Source organism: Passer domesticus, chromosome 5 (genome assembly GCF_036417665.1).
Source record: "Passer domesticus isolate bPasDom1 chromosome 5, bPasDom1.hap1, whole genome shotgun sequence".
Classification (NCBI taxonomy): Eukaryota; Metazoa; Chordata; class Aves; order Passeriformes; family Passeridae; genus Passer; species Passer domesticus.
This window is the reverse complement of record NC_087478.1, coordinates 8,469,962-8,491,426: the sequence shown is the minus strand read 5'-3', so window position 1 is coordinate 8,491,426 and position 21,465 is coordinate 8,469,962. Positions and strand designations below refer to the sequence as shown.

At 35.9% G+C, this 21,465-nt stretch overlaps 1 protein-coding gene across 8 annotated transcripts in view; it reads right to left on the bottom strand.

Annotated features, from left to right (window-relative positions):
- The window catches only part of PCLO (piccolo presynaptic cytomatrix protein), a 322,004-nt gene that overhangs the window by 11,033 nt on the left and 289,506 nt on the right, over positions 1-21,465 (bottom strand). The gene's annotated exons all lie outside the window — the stretch shown is intronic.

Below are 21,465 nucleotides of genomic sequence, written 5' to 3'. Positions count from 1 at the left end.
GTCCTCCCACAAGCCTTTACAGAAGCCAGGCAGAGAGGAGCAGGGCTGTATTTCCTAAGTGCCTGGGGGGTGGGAGCAGAGCATCCCCAGCTCAATCCTCTCCATACTAACATCATCTCATAGCGGGGGTTGTGCTTCTAAATCTATTGTCCCGCTACTGAAAATATTATTCCACCTTTCTCTTAGCTTTAGACATTAGTTCAAAAGAAATCAAAGCATAAAGCAGCTGGGATTCTTTATTACATAGTTTCTGGTGCCAGCAGGATTTAACACTTTACTGGATATTTGAGAATCTTGTGCAAAGATGCTGTAAGGTGCAAAGAAACTCTGCAGAATGTAAACAATTATGATACCTCTGGAGAAGGTTCTCAATTAAAGAGTTTTAAGTTGCAAGTGGCATGTAAGGATTACTTCTTGTATCACAAATGTATGATCAAATTTGAATAACACCCTCTAAAAATGAGAGCTTCTCTTTCACAGATGTCAATTCTATCTTTTTTCTACTTAAAATAGTTTAAGGGATCATGAGTAAAAGTGTAATAACAAATAATCACAGCTACAAACTGGCCCCCAACTCTCCTCACAAACCAAAGCTAGAATTTAATTTAGTTACAGTCCCTAATAAATTTGTAATTCAACTTCAGCTGAGCCAGTACTTCTGCTATTGTTTCTAAGGTGTGAGAGGGTTCGTTATGAGGCAAGTGATTCTTTCACAATATTTAATAATCAAAAAACCATTCCTATAGGTTTGAACATGCAGTAATATCATCTTTTCCTTCTAGATGGTTGTGCAAAGATAATGAAGTCTTCATTTTGTGATACCAACAGAAGAGATCATTTATATCTGGGATCAAAGAAGGAATAGCCAACAATATCCCTGTTATTGTTCATTACATCCCTGTTGTTATAATGCCCTTTCCCTGAAAAGAGTTGAGTTTCCATTGGGCCCATCTTGGTTAAACTATGGATTTTGAATTACTTGAAAGAGATACAAGATAAAAGTATAATGTCTTCTTTTCTTTGTAAATAAAATTCTCAAACCACAGATGAAGACATGGCACACCTGAAAGGTGTTTAAATCTGAATTTCTGATTTCTGATCAGGATTGGTTTTCTGATTTCTGATCAGTATTGGTTCTTGCACTCCCAGAAACAAGAAAAAAAAGCCCAGCAGGGAATCCATGGATGGAGCCCATCTTGATGGCCTTAGTGCCTCCTTTTTCATTCAGGTGTCATTTAAGCTTAAGATGAGATGAGGTGGTTTGGATGACACTTGTGATGTTGTGAACCAGAAAAAAGGATATATCCTTCCAGCAAGTTATATTTAAATATTCCAACACCATTTCTCAACATCTGGAAATTTTCCATGGACTATTCTACATCGCCAGATACTCTTTAGGACAGACAATCCTGCTTCACCATTTAAACATTGTGAGGAAAACAATGATCTACAGCTGCAAACACATGAAGGATAATAGCTTTATTGTGCTTCCACACTAATTTTCATTTCTCCCACAGCATGAGTGAAGGAGCCTTAACACCAGGCTTATGAAACATTGCACTAAAATAAATCACCACTTCAGAACCCACCAGAGTTTTGTAGACTCAGAAGGCATTCCTATTCCTTCTATTGCTCAGCTTTTTCCCCTTGCTCATATATAAGTTCCATAAATCTTTCCTTTGGTGGGTGTGCTAAAATGGAGCATATGTGCCTTGTTTGGTGGAGTTGATTCTTTAAATGAAAATGAGAGATACAGTGATGAAGGGAATGATTAAGAGTGAACCATCTTAGAGCTGGTGGGAGTTCACGGTGGGCTGAGATGGACATGAATGTGTCATGAATGTCATGTTTGGTGTGACAGAAATAAACTTCCTCAGGGTGTCATGGGATTGCATGCACAGGACCTCTAGCATTGCATTGGTGGAAATAAATCAAAATATACAGCACCCAATCACAATCTTTTGCCTTCTTATATAAGTTTAGAAAACATCAGTCATAAGTGATGTGAGAATGGAACTGATTGCAGGTATTTTCATATGTTGGATGACAATAAATGCTACAATTCAACTCTGAAAAAGTAATATTGCATATCTTTTTAAGGAAGTACTAATATGGTTTCCCAAAGAGGTGCAAAACAATTTTTAACTTGAGTAGTAACGTTTCCTTCAATAAAAATTATCTTCTCAGATGAAAGAGGTGCAGACCAGGATTATCACAGTGGCAAGGAACCATATAGTAAAGCACTAAAAAATGACTGTCTAATTTAGCTTAGGAAACTAGGAGTGAAAAAGAGATGTTCTACAACCATATCTAGAGTAAAAATGGAAAATGATGAGAGATATTTAAGCTAAATTAGTGTGATATTTTACCTGTTTCATATGTATTAAACACATACTTACTGATATACATCAAGAAGACAAGCACAGTATCATTGTGTTCACATTTGCAACATGCCAACTGGAGGCAACCAATTCTTAAATATATCTATGTCTATACAAAGGATTAAAAACATTTATACTTGTTTTTTAATGACTACACGCCTTTTTTTAAGGGACCATATTTATTAGTAATTCATTAACAATTGAAAGGAGGTGGTTACTGACTAAATTGCTAAAAGGTATTTGAGAAGGCAAGGAGTTTAAATTTCCTGTCGTGATGGCACGAAAAATGTTGTTCTACTCCTAGAACTGTCACACTCTGCATTGTGAAAGGTTAATTAGTATTGCTATTAGTTTTAATTGACTGTTGTTGTAAATCACAGGATGTGTCTTCTGCACTGTTGTTGTCAATTCCAGAGATTGATAAGTATGGATTGTGCTCCCATTCCTTTTTAATCAAATGCCTGCTGTCAAACAGAATTACCCAAGACAGAAGTAGCTGCCTCCCATCATTCTGTGTTATCAAGGCTAATTCAGCAATGTATAATAATGAGCAAGTAAATCTCACTGCAGAATGGCAGGATTTTTATTCAGTTCATTTGTCTAAATGTAAAGTTCTGAGATTATTTGCACTTTTATCTTAGAATAAGTTGAATTGCTTCCTGATGTTGACTATGTATTTTCACATAGATGGATAATGTATGAGTAGGTTAAACTTGGAAATTAAAATAAGAGATGCCTAAATGCTGCTACTTGATAAACATCATACTTGAGTAATTTCCTGAGTAGATGCCAGATGGCCAGAAAAACAGAATCAGGAAAATACATAAATTGACATTTTGTTTCATAATTGTGTATAAATTGGTATGGACTTTCCTGTTCCAGAAGAGTGACTGGGGGGTGCTAGAGCAGGGGAACTTTAAAAAAGTACAAGGAAAAAATATTAACAAATATTTCCCAGCATTTTTCTTTTCAAATGAAGCTTATAGATGAAATTATTGTTTACAAAATAGGTAGAAAATGCTTTTCTGGAGCTTCAGGAATCAGGCACTTAATGGTGGAAGATTTTAAATCAGAGGAATATCTTTCTAAACAGCTCTCAGCAATATTGGCCTACTGAAGAGATGCATAATCTCTTTAGGTCTTTATCTGTTTTGACACACTGAGAGATTAAATTAATGTACCTCTGAGGGCTCTGTACAGTGTTTACTGATAGAACAAAGGAATTTTTAGGATGTACTTAACTACTGTTTGTTTCATAGGCATTTAATGACTTGGACTTGGATATTTACCCTTGACATGGTGTAATGAGAAATAATATATTCCAGAATAAAATAAATCAAATACTCCTACATAGCTGTATTTCTCAAATAAACAAAATTTTGCATTCAGCTATGTTAGGATATGTCTGTAATATTTAGAGAGTTAGAAGATATAGTAGCATGTCATAAAATCTAAGTAATCTGAGATTCCAATTCATGTCTTGATAATTTGAATTAGAAAAAAGGACAAAATTACAGCTTTAAAATATGGGACATGATGAAAGATAACACAAAAAAAGATGCGTTCTGTCACAAGACCAATGTTCCTTAGTAGCTTTCTGATCTCAGATTTCATCTCTCAGAGATGGAGTTAATAGCATCTCTTAGAGTTGTTTGGGTTCAGTAACTGAGACTGCGTTTTCTGTGAAGAGAGGGACTTTGATCGTGTAAACACAGACAGGACTTAGGAGTGTGATCCCAGGAGAAAACGCAAAGTCCTAGCAAGACTGATGAGGACCTTGCCACTGTCAAGAATGTCTCCACAGTAACCCACGAAGCTCGTACAGACATAATTTTCTGTCTAACACAGTGCTGCTCTACCAAGAAACATGTTTCTGCTGGATTCCTTTAACGCTATTTTAAGAATCAGATGTTCATCCTCCAGCAGACAGCTGTGCTTCAGAAAAACAAGATAACATGATCCTATTGCAACAAATAATTCAGTATTACTGCAAATAGTAGGCTATATCTAGTATATATATAGTATATGCATTTCAGTATTAGAGCTAAACAACTCCAGCTGAAGGTAAAGCAAAAGTATTCAGTATAATTTTAAACATACATATATCAAGAAGCTAAAATGCCAGCCAAAAAACCTTCCACTGTTTTTTAAGCAAATCTTTCTCTCTTTTTTTTTTTTTTTTTTTTTTTTTTTTACCATCACACAAGGTACTTGCAGTACCAGCTGTTTGTATTTATGCCTTTTGTCCTCTTGCTGGAGCAGGAGCTACTGGAAAGCTGCTGCAAAATAATGATGAATAACCTTTATAAACAGCACTTCTCAATGTTTACAGGCTCCAACATTTTCTGTCCTTATGATTTTTTTTTAAATTTCCTTCTTTTTGTCTTTTACCTTTTGCACATGTATTCCTTTGTCTATGAAATTTGCCACAGTTTTCTCTTGTAGGCTGTTTTTTTTTTTTGGTTTTTTTTTTTTTTTTTTTTTTTTTTTTTTTCTGCAGTAAGAAAAATCAGATATCTAATACAGTTTTAGCTACTACTTTCTCCTGTCTCACAGTGCTTTAAATACATGTTAGGATTACTACCATGGGTCTGTCTCAATAAATATGAGATTGAATATGTTGTGAAATTCCTTGCTCCTCTCACAACTGCATACTCAGTTTGCTCTTCACAGTGCAATCAACAGCTCATGGGACAAACTGAAGCTCAGAGAAAGGTTGTATTTATCTACCTCTGCTCTGAAGAGGAACTCCAGCTGCTAAGGGTCCCTAATATGTGTTCAGAGTTTTCTCTAATCTGCCTGTGGAAAGTCTATGTGCTGTTATAAAAGAAGGGCTGGATGTTGTTATGATTTATTCTGTCCCTTTACTTGACATAGGCAGGGACACTGTGTGCAGGCAGCCATTCTCCTCTGAGACAGCAAGCTCAGTTCCACTCCTGATAAACGGCTCCCTCTGGGAACAGGGATGCTCTGTGGTGGGAGTAGACAGGACCCCAAGGAGCTCCTCTCTTTGTTCCTTCCCTCTCCTTACCTTGCACTGTGCACTGCTGAGGACAGGCTGTATTTTATGAGATGAGCAAAGAAGGTCTTTGCACATGCAATTGCGTAGTGGAGAGTGGAGCAGAACTCAAGATCTTTGCTTGCAGTAAACACAATTTACAATTCTGTGGGCACTGAGGGTGGCTGAGTTTGAGGCTCAGGCATATGAACAAGCTGACAGGTTTACGATATGACTCTGAGACCTAGCAGGCTCACTGCCGAGAGAAATTTAAATATACTTGTGGAGAAAAATAGCCTGTATGGCCCAAATCCTTACTTTAAGTAAACAAAAAACCCTGTTGTATGAAATATACTTTGAAAACAGAGAAAGTTTTTTGCCTATTTAGATGTGGAATATTTTCCAGAAAAAATATAAGTTCTGTTCCATTTATTGGTCATTCTATCTGTGCCCCTATTTCAAAAGTTATATTCATCATTTTATTCATCATCAAAAGTTATATTCATCATTATATTTATCATCAAAGAAAAACACAAAACAAAACAAAACAAAAAATTAAATGAAAGCAAAACTCACTTCTAACTATACATTGAAACCATATGTAAAAATTCTTGATCTGAAGTAATGTGATGTGTGGGAAAATAGCACTGATACTTCGCAATATGCTCAAATATGAAAAATAAAGATGTACCAACCAACTTTCAACCAGCTTTATTTCTGTTGTGTGACTTTCTAAAATGTTGTAGGAAAAGAGAGGTGGTGGGAAGAATTTGATGAAGGAATAATGTTAGAGGAGGTGAATCTGAGGAAAGATTTTCACTAGTATCAGATGCTGCCCAAGGCAGTAGCCTAAATGACAGCATAGGGGATCAGAAGATTCTTCAGCAAGACTTTTTTTCCAATAATATATCCAGACTTATCCCTGTACCATAGAGATATTTGGAATAAATGGAGGGAAAATAATGAGACCTGTAAATATCAAATTTAGGTGATCAGAGATTACTCCACAGGTTGATTTCAACAATGAAGATGAACACAGGATACCTGTGTGCATTTGACTGGTAGTAGCTAGAGCTAGAGAGAGAAAGAAAATGAAGTGAAGGAAGTCAAGATATTTACACAACTCATAGTACATGCCACTAGGTTATCTCTTATTTATATCTTCCCCTTCTGTGGAAGGGAATTCTTGTGTTCTAAACTGATAATTCTATCAACATGCTTTCTGCACTTCAAATATCAGATTTCCTGAAAGTTTATTTCTGATTTATAATTACAAACTAATGACAGGGTTAATCATAAGGAAACATTTATGTCTAAGGCAAACTCCCTGAATTTTGTAGGCAGTAGGATTAGTACCTTTTAAAGCTTTTATTTTTTGGATGGATAAATGCCTTTGGGGTAATGTCTGCATTTTTAAAAGTGTTAGTGAAGATGCGATTTAATGGCTTTCATTTAGAAAACAGATTTTTAGCCAATGAAACTAGGCTAAAAGTATCAGAATTAAAATTTACAGCTCCATAATTTTCTATAACTTCAGAGAAAGCTACAACTTGAAAGAAAGCTAAAATTATAGTTGAAATTATTCTTGTGATTTTAATTGAACTTCAAAGATAGGTGCAGCCTGAATCTGAAAGGGGAAACTATGCAATCTCAGAAGGAAAAACTTTCTTCACGATCTTTGTTCCCTTTCATCCTCACCATAAATCACTGCCCAAGTCTAAATATCTATTCATAGTCTTCACAATTTTAGTATCTTACATAATGAGACATATCAGAGGCTGCAGATTCAGTTGCATAAAAGATGGCTTGCCACAGCACATCTGAAATTTTGATGATGAAAAGCACACTTTGCCCTGGCTTTTTGTATAAAAAATTTCATACAGGGAGAAGAAGAAAATGAATGCATTACATACAGAGCAACCTGAATCTTGACTATTTAAGCTTATTCTACTGCAGATTTACCAAGGAGAAAGTGTTTTGCTAAAGGGAGAAAAAAAAATTGCAAACTGCCAGCAAAAGTCTGAATTTGACATAAGAACAGTTCAGTTAAGTATTTGCACAATGCTACAATAATCTTTGTGTAACACTGCATAAATAGTTTATTAAAGTAGGATGACTGAGTCTGCACTTTTTTCCCATGTCAGCGTGAGAACACAAAATGGGTCTTACCTATACAAAAACGGGGAGAATTTTCCTAGATTTGCTTAGGTTTTCAATAAAAAATAACAGATTTTAAGCTACTTTTCCTCTTATGGTAAAGACATTTTTAATCTTTTTTTGGTTTTGATATGCAAGATTTTGAAAGTTCAACAATACAGTCTGAAATCACAAAATCCCTTCTGAGATAGCCTTCATTTTCTGTGTCAAAATAATGAAAAATTTTACACATTCTCAGTCTGAATTTACATATGAAGATTGAATATCACAACAGATTTATTTATTCAGTGTGTCTACTTGATTTTGAGAAATTAGACATTCTGGCTTAAATTGCTAGAAATCCTAGGAAACAGATTAAAGTCCATTTGTCTTATATTAAAATATGATGAAAGTATAATAGAAATAATATAAGCACTTTAAGGGGAGAAAAATCAGTCACGTGGATGGTAGCAAGAGATAATGGAAAATGTCCTTAAAGATATAATAAATAGTATCAGATAATTATAAATATAATTCAGAAGTCTTATGTAGCATAATATCAGGAGATGTAAGACTAGATTTCCAAGGAGATTTTGCATTTATTGTATTTACTTTTGGGAATCCAAAGAGAGACAAATAATTTGAACAGAATATTTTGTACTTGGGATGTAAACAAATATTCACCAACCTAAATTAAAATACACAGAGTGCATAGAAGTTGTTGTAAGAACAATGTATTTCCTAAAAAAAAAGAAACAGCTAAAAATGAAAACAGCTAAACCAAAATGTTTGCAGGTTGCGTTTGCAAAAGTAGTTTTCTGTTAGGAAACCTGCTGACCATTCAGAAGTGGGAAGAATGACATGAAAACAAAGTTTTTTTATATAATATCTACTGAACTTCTGGGTCAGGCAGAAGGAAAACCAGTCATGTTGCATTTCAATGTAAACCTAAGAACGTGTTGCATAACAGGAATACCTAGGAACTGCCCTATTTCTTTGGCAGAGGGCTGTTTAAGCAGTGATTTTTCACTACTTGTAGTGTTTTGGACATGTAGTCTAATGAAAACAAAACAAAACAAAACAAAACCTTCAAAGGCAGATGGATAATATTAGATGCATGTGTTAACAGAATTTATTTCATTAGAAAAAATAAATATAAATACAGTTCAAAGGTAAAATTCTAAGTTCAGGAGTAGATGTTACCTAAACATATAATAAAGGCTTAGTTTTATTAGACAGGCTGAAGTTTTTAAAAGTGGTAATCAATCTGAAAAAAATAACACTGTATTCTGTCTTAAAAGTGCACATAATCATATATTTTGATATTTTCTCTTTGTCATAAAGCTGTCCTATCACAAGGATGTATACAGAGTGAAAAGGACTTGGTGTAAAGAAGCACATATGATGTGGCTTCGTTTGGAGAGTGACTCATCGAACATTTACTGCACAGACAATAAGCACTGAGCCTGCACTGTTAGTGCAGTGGAACAAGCTGTTTCATTTCACAGCTTGGCCGAGTCATTTATAGCCCACAAAAAAATTACTTAACACATGGTGGCATATGTAACTTAATAAGGCTTTCTTTGAGAAGGAGGTGGAAGATGGCATTTGTATACACAAATACATCCATACACATACCAAACCTAACACAATATGTTAGCACTCTTTTGTGCTGTAAACCTAGTAGGCACACTATCACGATAGCTGGAGATGAAAATTTTTGGTAAGAACCAGCCTATTCACTCCTCACATCATGATTTCCAGATTCCCCCTCAGATTTATACTGCAGCTCTGAGGCACTTTCAGTGAAATATGCTTAAAGTCTTGCTCATACCTCCCTGAAGCTACACACTGGAGAGCACAGCCGTGTGTGCTGCACAGCTTGGGTACCAGAGCAAAAGCTTCTGCACTGACTGTTCATGTGGAAGACAGGTATGCTCTTATATTAATAGATTTCCTTTTGCATACTTTACCTTTCCTGGTGCAGTGGTAGCAGCTCACTGTTGAGATGCTCTTTCTCTTGCATTAAATAAGAATGATTACTGAAATTATTGTTGGTAATAGGACTCCTAAGTGTAAGAGTATGAGATGTTGCCTATTCTGTGTGACAGTAAGAGCTGTGATAATTCTAACAAAGCTCATTGTGACTAACATAGGAAAGAAAACCAAATCTGTCTTCCAGGACCATCAGAGCATTTTGGGGCTGGCTGTAGAGAACCTAGGAAATTTTAGCATAAGAATGAATACTTGTAATCTCTACTGGGATTCTACTACCTGCATAATCTGCCCAACAGAGCAATGGAGGATGATCCTTTCCATTAATTAGGATAAATATGGAATCAGCTCAGTCAAAACTAAAAAAAAAACCTGTTAATCCAAATTTTGCTCAGGAGGGATGAACAGAAATGTTCTGCAGAATATTTCATAGTATTATTCAGAGTTCTATAGTCTGTGGAGGACTGATGCTTGAAAGCATCTTACGGTAATATGGGCATAGTTCCTAAAGTTGCCAGTCTGGAGAAATATCAATTTACCTTTCGGCTCTTGCCTGGAGTTTTCTATTAAATGCCTTTTTTTTCCCCCAAGTTTTTAACCTTCCACCAGAAATCTTTACAGACTAATGTACCTGCTTTTTATTGGATTGCATACTTTACATTTTCCCTCTCATTCAGCACTGCCATTATTCTTTATTTCATGCAATGCTGGTTCCCTCAAGCTGCTATAACAGACATCCTGAAGTTGGTATTTAATTGCACTGTTGAACCGATGTGTATGGCTAAACTCCACAGAGATATGTTTGAATAAAAAGTATTATATAAAAACCTACAGCAGAAGAAAAAGTACAGGGACAGTACAGCACTTATGCAAATCCACTCAGAGATTTGTGATGAAGACTAAAATGATGGGAAGAAAAAGAGAAAGGGAAAATGTGTTCCTATTTAGAGTGTTTGTGAATTGGTAAGAAATCAGTTAACTGGAATTATATATAACAAAAAAAAGAAAATTACAAAGGTCAACATTTTAAGTCCATGTTCCAGGTGGCAAAATGATGCTACAGAGGAGGTCACAATCTTCTGGAGAGGTGAAAATGGTACAAATATTTCTGAGTTTCTGAACTTCCATGGGAAATGGGAGAGATAGTAGAAGTGCTCTCATAAAGAAAGGTGAGCTGGGAATCATGCATTTTAGTAAAATAAAAGGGTCTAATATTCAGTCATGGGAGAATATGATAGATTGGTAGCAGATATGCAAGGGGAAATGATTTATACTGCAAGACTGAAAATTTTCCATATGATCACCAAAAATATTTTTTTAGGACTTTTTAAAGAAAAAAAATGTCAGAGACTGATTCCTTTCAGATGCTGGGACCTTACCCAGAAAAGAGGTAATCCCATCTTAGAATCTGAGGGTGTCCCAATGAGGGCGTTTGAGGCTATGATTTCTTGGCCTTCACCTGGACTTTATATCAATTCCACCTGCAACTGGACAACTTTTCTGATGAAAGTTTTCTCAAAATGGTGTGCACCAGAAAAGGTGAATAAGAAAACACATATATTGGTGTTTATATCTGTCTGGCTTAGAAACTCTGTCTACATTTTCTGAAGACACTGAAGTGTACACCATCTATCTGTAGATAAAAAGAAACTCAACTATTTTGTAACTGATTGAAAATCCTTTTCTGCTCTGGGCAGTACGCATGCAGTGGAACGTTTATAATTAGCTGAATCTTTCCAATAATGAATACAAAGGAGTATCTTATAGTGAGCTGATGCTCTGACATCACCTATAGGTTTAATTTCTGCCAACTGAAAAGGTTTAGTCTCTTGTTTTAAGAGTTAATGCTTCATAGACTTTTTGCACTGAGGCCAATTCTCATGATTTTGTCAAGAATCTCTGAGATTTAATACTGCTCTTTTAAAGATGACTGTTGAACTCTTGCTCATAATTTACATTTAAAAATTAAAGCTGTGCATATGGGAATTGAAAGTAGGGTTTTGCAAGACCTCACAAACAGAAAGTGCAGCATAGATTCTTTGCATGTTATTTAAAACTTCTCTGGTGAATTTTGAAACGAAAAATACCTAGGACATGGAAAAGAACCCAAACAATTACTGTTATGTACTCATTATTAATTTGCAATAAAGTATAACATTGCCTTTGCAATCATAATTCATGAATATCATGCCAATACCTGAAGAAATTGCAGAGGCTTTCTTTACAATTTAAATGAATTTGGAACAGAAAATAAGAGGGGGGGGGGGGAGTTAAACTAAAAACGAAGACAGATTTAGGAAACCAGAACATACATTTTCCTGGATTTTTAATTTATTCGGAAATAATTTCGTACTGTAAGAGAGAAGATTGAATAAAAATTTGATATACAGATTTATTAAACCTCCAGTTCAGGTTTATATGAACTGAAGAAAACTACTTTCCTCCAAAGAGCCACCACAAAAGGAGTCTTGATGAAATAAAGAATATTTAAAAACTCTACAGGTACCCTAAAAAGACATAATATGACTACAGAATATCTGCTTGGAATTGGATCAAACCCAAGAAAACACTGTCCCTTAAGGTAATATTCATGAAGAATGACTTGCCAAGCTGGTACTTGCCCATGGTTAGATACCACACCAGCTGAGACACTCAGCACCACTAGAGAGAAACTTGCAAAGAACAGTAAAGTACCAGATCAAACTCCTCCTTCCTCATCACATGGAAGAACCAGTGTCAGGTTGCAATTTCAGTGCTATTTGTGAGCAATCTTATGCCCAACAAATTGTTTCTGCATCTGTCACAAAAAACAGTCTGTGCTGTATATTTTCTCACAGAATATGTCTCAAGTCTAGGTCAGAAAAAAATACTACCAGCTGTATAAAATCTCAGAAATAATTTTAACTTATTAAAGGACATGCAAAATATTATATGATTGAGGACTGAGGAAAAAAAAGGATTCAAAGACTGATTCAGTAGTTCTCATTAGCATTTGACAGTATTTAGTGGCTTGAACAGATTTTACTGAGTTCCCAATGAAAGTAATAAATCAAAGTACATAAGCATAAAAAGAAAGGTGGAAATATTTAAATATGCAAATATTGAGGTAGAGATATATATTAGCTCAGGAACATTAATAAAGTCACTAAAGATCACTTCAGATTATGATCTATTGTAGGAAGAAAATGTTTTCCTAAAATCTATGAGCCAACTTTCTCAAATTCAAAGTATGTTATCTGGATTCATCACGTAAAATTGACCTGTGTTTTCTTCCCTGAGAGCAGGATCAAGTTGTCCATCTGATTTGGAAAATTTGACATGTTCATACGCATATGAATTTAAATGGACCTATTGGTTGGTGGTAGTGCTAATTATTTCTCTGTTGTGATTATCGTTGTGAAATACAGGATTTCATGGCCAAAGAAGCTGAAATCCATATGTTATCTTTCAAATTATTTCAGCCCAATTTTACCCTCTCCTGACCACATGTACCACAAATGTTCCCTTGCATGAGGCTTCACAAGCAAAACTTTGTGATCCATTGCTGAACTGCAAGTCTCTGAGTGCTGTTAGACTCATGTTCCACTCAGTGTTGAAGTCGCAAGGTCTCTCTGTTGGTAGCTCTTCCAAAGAGAGAGAAGCTTTATTTACCAGTCAAATCTATACATTTTACTATCTTCATGTCTGAAATTTGAGCATATTGAGCTATTCTCTAGACATTTTAATTCCTCCTTCCCCACACAGTTTGGCTGCAGGAAAGAATGCTGACTTTTAAGTCCGTGATTCTGACCAAGGACCATCATACTGATGTGGAGACTGCAAGCTTGCTACTGAAATGGCTCACAAGACATCTAATTATCCTGTGGAAAGCACTCAACTTCCAATTTTGAAATAAAATACATACAATACAATTCATTAACACAACATAAACAGCCCTCTACATTAAATAGAGCTTAGCCTGAGATGGTCATCATGCTGTAAGCTAATAGTCACAATTTCCATTAAAAAATAAATTTTTTTATCTCAGACCTTTTGTGATAAATACTTTCAGCAGCTTGCACTACTTTTTCTTTGTAAAATGTTTGGGTTTATCACTTAATAGCAATACTACTAGTAGTTAGCAATTCCTTAAAATTTAGAAAGGATAGTGGTCTGTATTATATGTTTACAATAATTATTTTCACAAAAATATAAGTAATTATAAGTAGTACTTCCAATAAGAAACAGGAGGCAACTGTAGTAATAGCACCTAAATGTACATTGGTGATCTTCATTACTTTTCTAAACTATCTCAGAGAAGCATATACAACAAGACAACAAGCTTTCAAACTTCATGCTGAATTTACTTCCTTTTTCCATGTGACATATAAGTTCCAGCAAAGGAGTATTTTTTATCAAGAGTGCTTCAAGAAACATAAGGCAAGTCTGCTACCCTGCTGAGTACTGTGCTTTCTGATTTTGAAAGCTGTTTGTTATGCTTTGAAAACAGTCACTGGTAAAGGCAGAATTAACTCCTCTGCTGTCAAAAGACAAAACTGGTGCAACTGGTACTGACAAAAAAAAATTGCTGAGTTTTCTCAGTGATTTACCATAAAACCATCATCCTTTCACTCAGAAAAAGAATGTGCAAAATAAACAACCTGGTTTGGATTCTTTTTCTGTTACTTAACGATTTTGATTTTTTAAATAACCCCTTATTTACAAAGCCTGTGATCAGATATTCCAGGTCTTGTTTTCATTAGGGAAAGAAAAGAATACATTAATTGTAGGCAGTTGCAGCAGGGAACAACAAGCAATTACCCAGGAGGAATTCAACCAGCTCAGTAGTTATGAAAAATACTATAGAGTTTTTAATAAACAGTTGAAGCAGATTGCAGCTTTAAACTCTTTCTCATGAGATGTTCCTTAAGAAAATTATACCATCCTCAGCACCAGTCTAGCTGAAAAGGTTGTTGTTACCTGTAACCTATCACCAAGTCTTAAAAAAGTCATAAACAGGCACTGAAGAGTCATAAACAGGAGAGAGCTGAAAGAGCTCTCTTCAAATTCCTGCTCCTTGCTTCCCACACAGTGTCCCTGACTTTGTCTCCTGTGGCCATAATGTTTGTACAGCTGCCTAATGAGCTCGTTGGCAGAAAGGATCCTGCTCACTGTATTCCCAACCCCTCCCTGCCCCACCCCAGTGAATTGATTTCAGGTTAGTCATCTAACCTGAATCAGCACACACCTTATGCCACCATGAAGGGTGATGAGATGGAGAGATGAGGTTCAGGGAAAGCAAAAATGGCATTTTACAGACATAATGCTAGTTTAAAGGGTGCTTTATGAAGCAATTGTAAACTGATAGAATGATTCACAGAGCAAAGGACTGCTGGAGCACTCCAGTGCAACCTCACACTCACAGGGTTAATTCCACATTAGATGAGGCTGAACAGAATGTTTTTTGTAGAGTTTTGAACCAAAACTTTATGTGTTTTTGTTGGGTGGGTTGGTTTATTCAGTTAGATTTTCCTTCACTTCAGCTTATGAATGTTATCTATTTCCTATTTCTGACTGCTGAGCTCTGAGAAGAGTCTGGCTTCATCTTCTTCGTACTAAAAAGCACCCAGTGGAAGGGAAGAATCCTTTTCTATGACCTGCCCCCTGCATAGTTAATTTTACAGCCCATTTTACAAGCAATAACGATAGGAAAAACATTTTCTAAATTCATATTGTTTCAAGAAAAATTGTTCCTTTCATTGCACAAGTGACCTTCTTGGAAAAAAATCTGTTTTGAAGATTGTTTTAATCTCTGTTTGGAGCATAACAGACAGGATACTGCACTTTTTGCTATGAGACCATGAAAAAAAATCCATTGCTTTGTGGGAAAATGACATTGTCTCCAATGCCAGGACTTTCAGTATTTTTAAAATCGCTTTGGGCACCAATTGCATATTTTCAGTTTTGCTCATTTTAAAGACGTCTAAAGAATAGTGAATCTGTTTTGTGGTCCTTGCATTTCCCAACTGTTTGAAAACAAAAAAATCTCTTTTTATACCACATCTATTTTACTGTCAACAATAAACAAAAGCTGCCTCAGGAAAAGGGCTTTAAATATAGCTGTGGTGCTATCAACAAGTTAGCACTTCTGCATGAAAGCAAGTCCAGTTCATTCCAGAGTTTTGCTGCAGGAGATAGAAGTCAGTAGTGCCGTCGCATATTCATGCAAGCTGAGTTCTTCACTGCTCCTATTTGCTGGAGGGAGCTGAAGAGCTCAGATGCATTAGACACATCTTTATGTCTGATAAGGTATGGCTGGGTGTGCTCTATATAAGTTGAAGGTTGGTTGTGAATCCAAAGTTTTATAATGCTGGGAGTGAGTGTTTATGAAGTGTGCTGGACTCAGCTGAATGTCGGGTTTATCTAAAGATAGCTTAGCTCTAAGAAGTGAGCAGATTGGCTTTTCTCTTTAGCCCAACTGTTAGGCAAAAATCAAAAGAAGGAATGTAACAGCCTGGGAACACCTCACAGCTCAAGGATACTTCAGTCCTTTGTTACTCTTCACTACAAAAAACTAAATAATGAAATTTATGCTTTTCCTCACTCTTATTTTGACAGACATATGCCAGATTTCCTTGTGGGCTGCCCACACCACAAAATTTCAGTCTGCTTCCAAACAGGCCCATGGTGTGGAATATTAGAATTACTTTATGCCCTCTGACAAGTTCCCACATCACCTTTATGCCTTATTATCCAGTTTCATCTTTGTTCCCCTAGGACATCTCAAAATTCATTAACTTCCACCTTCCCAGCTGGTGAAGGATACTTTTCTTCCTTCCATTAGCTAACAGTGAGTTAAAAGTCTAAATACTGGTGAGTTTTGAGCCCTGAAGAAATCACTGAAGTATTTGAGAGTGAACTTTCCTGATCTGTTGGTATTATTTTCATGCCTCTCCTAAGGCCTAATTCTAAAATTATATGATGATATATATATAGTTCAAATCTGAGAGAGATTGAACTGTCAGTGATGATGAATATTAGGGACACTGTCTAAAAAAAGGAAGAAGTTACTAATTCTATGTATTGTGTTTTAATATAATCTACTTGTGGTTTTTGTTGTGATTTTCCCCTCAAGAGTATAACAGATTTTAACTCTGTCTGATACAATTCTTGGTGAACTACAGTGAAATGAGCAGAGACAGACCCACTATCTCCACAGAGGTTCAGGATTCAGAGAAGAGCACATCTGATCTCTTTAGGCACCCAGATCTTCTTGCCAGGCTTGTCACAGGTCAACAAGAGAACGTGCTGTCTGCTGACATCTTTTGTGGGTGAAATTCTTTCACTAAATACAACCAATTCCTCTGAGAGACAAAAATAAAACCTAGGAGGCAATAGGAGTAACTGTAGATCTACAGAATTCAAGATACAGTGAATCAGGAATGTTCCTACATATTTCTAATGAGATTTGTGTTAATAAATCAATCTATGGAAGAATTCTACAAGATATCATCTCTACAGTGCTGGATTAATTTTTTTAATTTTTCCAGGGAGATTTGAAAGGTGGAAAGAAGAGAGGACTAGTGTGGGGTTTTCCTCAAGAGGAAGCAAAAGAGAAACTTATTGTTAAATTGATCACTAATCCTGGCAAAATTCCTTTTACCTACTTAAAAAACTAACCAACCAACCAACCAACCAAGACAATCAAACAGATAAACAAACAAACATCCCCAAAAAATCAATAAAATAAACAAACAAAACCAAACCAAAACAAAAGCAGCCCTGTCAGACTGGTTAGAAATACTGAATTCTGAGCACTGTAAATAATAAATTATATAAATGCAATTAAAATAGAATTAGTACTTGCTATCTACTGATGCACAAAATTGGTAGATTTTTGACCTGCTTCAGTGTTCATCCTGATTCTCTATAACAATTATATGTCTATGATTTTAAAATGGTTTAAATGTTGCATCTGAGTGAACTGTTAACCCAAAATTCCCCCCTATTTTTCATGCCCTAATTAGAGCCTTTTCTAACAAATAAAACAAAAAAACCAAATTGACATCATCTTGTGCTTCTTGTTAGTTCAAGATAATTATGGAACTTAACACTCCAAATGGTAATTGCACTTAGTGTTGAGAACAGCAGTGGTTTTAGAACTTCAGACCAAATCAAATTAACATTTTTGTCAAATAAAGTTAAATGTGCTTAAAAGTTACTTCTTGTAATGTTTTACAGTGACTGTCACCTAACATCTGTTGGACATTAGGTAACCCTGCTGCTAGGATTCATCTGTCTGAGCGTCGCTGTCTTCATATGTGGGATTGCTCATCTAGAATGCAGTTGGTCTTACTTGCAAATAGATCTCTAAAATAGGTCAGATCAATTGTACCTTCATAATGGTTATTTCGTTGCACTGATCATAAATTTTTTATTTAAGTGGCTGATCCTTCCCTAATTCCCATTATGAAATTCCTCACTGTATTACCTATTTCAGAGGTCCCAGCTGTAAAAAGATATTGAATTAGGGCTTCTTATATATAGTAGACAAACTCTAAGTTTTTAATTAGGTAATTAACATAGAAACAGAATGAGTAAGAGACTGAAATAAAACTTTTTTTATTCAACAAAAAGCTCAAACTACTTAAGCAGGTCCTGCTTACAAAATATCAAATGTCAGATCATAATTTTCCCTATCCTTTATTTCAGATTCAAAAGAAATTTCCAGTGAAATCACTAACTATCAAATTATTGTAAATGTTTTTAATAAGGAAGACCATTGTAATTGACAGGTAAAAGTCAATTGTGAAACTGAATATTAATAGGATTTGTGGCCTTTTATATCAGAGCCACTGTCTTATCTTATCAGAGCAACATAGGTCTTATCTTTTTTTGTTATCCATTGCAATTAAAAACAGTGATGTTCATTCTCCAGATAATAAAAGCTAATGAAAAAAAAGCAGTATTTTGAATAATGAAGAGCCCCACAGACACAGATGAAGCATTTCATTCAGAACCCAGGTTTGTTTTTTATTTCTAAACAGGTATGTAAAAAAATATTAATTTATAATATTTTGCGTGTCCATATGTATGTATCTATCTATGTGAGATTCAATAACTTATATATGTGTACAAATATGTATATATACACGCATACATGTTGTCAGGACTTAAAGAATGCAGTGAAATACCCAAGACACTGTCAGGGAAGGAAGTTCCCATAAGATAAAGCCCCACAAGAGGCATTCTAATGTATGTGTACGTTCATTTGTTCAAATGTAAGCATATATATCATTGAAGTAGACTTAATCCTAGGAATCTACCTTTCCTCACAAATGCACAAAGCATTTTCTTGTTGAGTCTAAACCAAGTCTAAATATTTGGGCTCAAATTTATGAAGTTAGTTATGTAAGTTAATTTCAAATTGCTGATAACGGTTTTGATCCTAGCATGCAGCATTATTCAAATTTTCCCCTTGAAATGATTCATAGATCCTACCTTCCCTTATTTACAATTTACTGCAATAAAAAAGGAAAAAAATACACAAAAAATGCCACCAACATCAGTGGATCAGTTTGGATATTTCTCTGAAGACAAGACAAGCTATCTGACTTCCCAAAAGTTTGTGTCACAAAGGATTCTGTACATTCATGTGTGCAACTTTCTGAAATATAGTTCTGCTTATTTAAAATAGATACAGTACAGTGAATCAGCGCTGTGATAACCTGGGGAGTTAAAGATCACCTATAGAGTAGGACAAAAATATTGCTACTCTAACTAATCAAGTAAAAGCTGTTGAGTCTTAGTTCAGATTTGCTCAATAGACAGATTTCCCACCTTCAGGGATCATTTGCAGAACTTTAGTTGCTCAGTCATCTAAATGCTTCAAATGTAATTTTTCTTCATTCTCCAGCACCACTCCTGTACTTTTCACGTACTTGAAAGTTTCTCAAGTGCGATCCGTCTTCTCTCATGTCAATATTTGGCTGCTGAAATTTCCATGACTTTTATGAAGTACACCCTGACCTAAACTGTTAAATATTATTCATCCAGGCCACTACATCTATTTGGCTGTCTATGTCATCAGTGTGTGTCATGACCATGTATAAAGATATAATTCATACAGAAGTGAAGCAATGTTTTCTGCACAATGCAATTAAATATATTAATTTATTTCAGAATTTATTGCAGCACTTAAATGGGGCAATACTGAATTCCAACGGTAAAACTTCCTTCAACTCACTGAAGGCAGTCCTGTCACAAGCATCACTTGAATTCCAAAACCTGTCTGGATAGGTGAGGGGAGAGCAGTGGAATGTTGTTTACCAGACTTCAGTAAGGCTTTTGATGCTACCTCCCATTATATCCTCATAGACAAAGTCATTAAGCAAAGGCTGGACAAGTGGACAGTGAGATGGATGAGAAGTGGCTGAACAGTAGAGCTCAAGGGGTTTTGATCAGTGGCACAGAGACCTGGATGAAAACCTGCAACAAGTGATATCCTAAAAGGGATACTGGGTCAAATCTTGTTCAATTTATAACTTAGATGGAGGGATAGATACTTCCCAGCAGGTTCACTGATGACACATGGCTGGGAGGAGTGGCCAATACCCCGAGGGCTGTGCAGCCCTTCAGATGGACCTCGACAGGCTGGAGAGCTGGGCAGAGAAGAACCTTCTGGAATTCATTGCAGGCAAATGCAGGGCCCTGCACCTGGGGAAGAGCACGGATCACACCTGCTAGAAGGCAGCTCTGCAGAGAACGACCTGGGAGTCCTGGTGGGCAATTAGCTCTGCACGTGTGCCCTTGTGCCATGAAGGCCAATGGAAGAGCATTCATTGCCAGCAGGCTGAGGGGAGTGATCCTGCCCTCCTACTCAGCCCTTGTGAGGCCACATATGCTGTGCTGTGTCTAGTTCTGGGCTCCTCAGTACAAGAGAGACATGGAGATCCTGGAGCAGGTCCATCAAAGGGCTATAAAAATTATTTCCTCTCATGAGGAAAAGCTGTGAGAATTGGGCCTATCCAGCTTTGAGAAGAGATGACTGAGAGAAGACCTCGCTAGTGTCTATCAGTATCTGAAGGGATGGTGATAGCAGGATGGACTGAGCTCTGTTCAGTGGTGCCAAGCAAAAGGACAAGAGCAACAGGCAGAAACTCATGCACAGCAAGTTCCATCTGAACAGAGGAAGTACTTTATTTTGTGAGTGACCAAGCAGTGAACAGATTGCCCAGAGAGAGTGTGGAGTCACCTTCACTAGAGATATTTAAAGGCCATCAGAACAGATGGAAGGACAGAATTCCGAGTGTGCATTATCTAAGTTTTCTGATAGAAGCTCCATCTTCCTACTTACGCTGATTTCAAATGATGTGGAAACCTTGAAGTTCCTTGGCTAACCATCAAAGGTAACTTGGTACCACAAAACAAAGTGCTTAAACCCCTTCAGTCAGTTAAGAATGTATTGAAAATCTCATTTTGCCATTAGAAGGCATTGTAAAGATCAGGTTATTAATTCAAATGATTCATTAGGAAACTAAGGAAGATGCCAATTTTATTCATCCCTTTCTAAAATTTGTTTGGATTGTTTTAATTAAACAGTTAAAACTTCATCAAATCTTGTAAATTCTTTAGGAAATCTGCTCAGATAATTTTTAGGAACTTTTTTATGAAAAAAAAATATGCTATGGTGTAATTTGGATTATTAACATAAAAATAATAATGTAGATAAATTCACAAAATGCATACAAAGATCTGGTTTCTATTTTTACTTGAATTCGTGATCATAACAGACACAGTATCCTCAAGAAAGAACTTTCTACTCAAAAATGATAGCAGAAATTGGCATAATTATTACCGTTGGTCAGTGCTTTAAATATGTACCCACATCTTCAGTTGATCCCAGAGAGGGGCAGAGAAAAAAAGATGTGTTTGTTGTTTGTGTGGGTGTTCTTTCTTTCAGGATTTGCATCACTT